Raw genomic sequence first — 2,500 nt, 5'->3', positions numbered from 1 at the left:
GGCTGCGAAAATGCTATACACAGCACCTTTTAAACAGCAAAGCCCTGGCTCTGGTGCCTTAGTAACCATATACCTGACAGACCCTGCGTTCCAATCCCCATACTTCCCTACTATTTAGTATGCCAGAAAAAGATTTAGGATGTCCCAATACATGCAGGTCAATTGTAGTGTGCTGAAAATACATAAATGCCCCACTAACTTCAATAGCATTTTGGAGTATTTGTCTTTATTCTTGACATTTCTCAACATAATGAAAAAAAATCTTTCTCATCTGATTTTTTTTCTCTCTCTCCTGTCTGTGGCCCTAAAACTCTTCTGTACTTTAGTATGTAGTGTAGTAAAAAGACTAAAACTCTTCTGTACTTTAGTATGTAGTGTAGTAAAAAGACTAAAACTCTTCTGTACTTTAGTATGTAGTGTAGTCAGGGCCGCTGCTACGCTTTTGGGTGCCCTAAGCAGAAATTGTCAGTGATGCCCCCCCCCCCCCCCCAAAAAAAAAAAAGACCCAGAAGCTCGCGTCCGCAGGGCCCTTGCAAGATCTCTGCGACTGCTTTTTGGCACATTTGCCAGCATTTACTAACAGAAAGAACAGCTTAACTTGTGAAAAAACTGCCTTTGCAAAGGAATTGAGTGATAGGATCATAGACTGATTATGAGATAATGGGCCCCTGGGCTTACACTCTTAAAGGGCCCCCCACTTGTCCCTATCCAGTCAGGTACACTGAATTTTCTACACGGATACATACAATTAATGGCAAAAACATATTAAGGAAGTCAGTGTTTCCCACAGGATTTTGGGGTATTGTTGGAGGGACCCTGTACCTTGTTGGGGGGTGGGTGGAATTTTTTTTACCTTTTTAAAGTAAAATGCATCAATCTGGTGCACTTTGTGAGGAAATTTTAGAGACTAGAGAGATATCAAATCCTGAGATGCAGAAGGAACATTATTTTTCAGATTTTTCTTAAACAGCACTCTTTACTCTGCAACTGTAAAAACAGTAGATTGGTCTGCAGACCCATGTTCTATGATGGAGGGGCCCATTTCAACAGATAAAGGGTGGATATGAACAATTTAGAATTCACACATATAAAGTGTATTTGTGTATGTGTGAGGGGGCCTTCAACCCCCTTAGACAGAGCTACTAATGCTGATACTAATAAAATGTTCCTTAAATGCATCTTAAGGGGAGGCACTGCAGGGAAACATGTTTTTTTCAAGCACTGGTCAATTTTGAGAGTTTGTCTATTTATCTTCCATAACATGTCTTCTTTCATACTAGTATAAATCAAAAGGTCCAACATGTACATGCAGGTGTTTATTTGACTAAACCTTGTCTGTTTGCGTCTGTATATTTCTCCTATACAACCATCTTTAACGGACATTATCTCAACATTAGTATTTTTTGCAATACTCTGAACCAAAAATCAATTAAACTTTCCATAATTATTTTTTTATTTTTTTTAAAGATTTTTTTTTTGGCATTTTTATGCTTTATTGATAGTGTAGAGACAGAGTTGAAATGGGGCAGAGAGGGGAGTGACATGCAGAGAACGACCGCGGGCTGGAATCGAACCCGGGTCTGCTGCTGGCCGAGGCCCATGGGGGGGGGGGATGCCCTACTAACTGAGCTAAGGGCGCCCCCCTCCATAATCATTCTTAATACTATATTCACAATCGATTGTTTTAGACACGTTTTTACGCGACAGATTTTGGATGCATCCTTTTTTCATTTTTAGAATTAAAGGATAAAGGATACTTCCATGTACAGGTCTAAAATAAATTCATTTCCAGCATGTTTTTAAGAACAAAATGTCTCATAAATCAGACAGTGAACAACATATGAGCAAATCCTTCTGTGATAACCTCCAGAATAGTGCTGAGAATGATTATGGAAAGTTTAGTTGATGTAAGTGCTTTAGAAAGTTGAGATTTTTGGTTCAGAGTATTGAAAAAAACTCTCAAAAATTGACCCGTGCTTCAAATAATTAATCTTTTTTGCCTGCAGTCTTCTGCCTAAGGGGATAATAATGCAGTGACCAGGAAAAGTTATAGTCAGATTTTTCTTTTTGATGATTCATTAGGAATAAAACAATTTGATGAACGAAGCATTTTCTTTCTCTTAACCGTTTTTTTGTTGAGCTTGTAGTTATACCTCCTGTTTAAAAAAATGCCCATGTATGGCAGAAAATTAAAGGGACACTGTGTAACATTTTAAGTAATTTATTTGCTAAAATCGATATCCTCATTCATAAATATGTCCTCATTGATGTAAAATCACCTCTGCCAATAATCTGAATTATCCTCCTGAGCGGAGAATTGCAAATATTAATATTACATTTTGTACATTGAGCGGGCAAGTCTTGTGGAAGAATCCATGTTTTTGGAATGTCATCAAGTGCATTGTTTAAAATTTAGAATTGTTCTTGTCCTTGAAGGCCACTGTAGCTTCTGTTATTATTCTAAAGGGTTGGGGTTACCCAGGGAGCGTTGCATTCTAGA

The 2,500-nt window shown here is 38.0% G+C and overlaps 1 protein-coding gene across 1 annotated transcript in view; it reads left to right on the top strand.

The window, feature by feature from the left end:
* The window catches only part of LOC307265739 (unconventional myosin-VI-like), a gene marked incomplete at its 5' end in the record, with an annotated part of 81,461 nt that overhangs the window by 19,071 nt on the left and 59,890 nt on the right, over positions 1-2,500 (top strand). The window lies entirely within an intron of this gene.

The sequence above is a fragment of the Ammodytes marinus genome (assembly GCF_949987685.1).
Source record: "Ammodytes marinus genome assembly, chromosome: 19".
Lineage (NCBI taxonomy): Eukaryota > Metazoa > Chordata > Actinopteri > Uranoscopiformes > Ammodytidae > Ammodytes > Ammodytes marinus.
The sequence above is the reverse complement of the archived record's forward strand: the minus strand, read 5'-3'. Positions and strand labels throughout refer to the sequence as shown.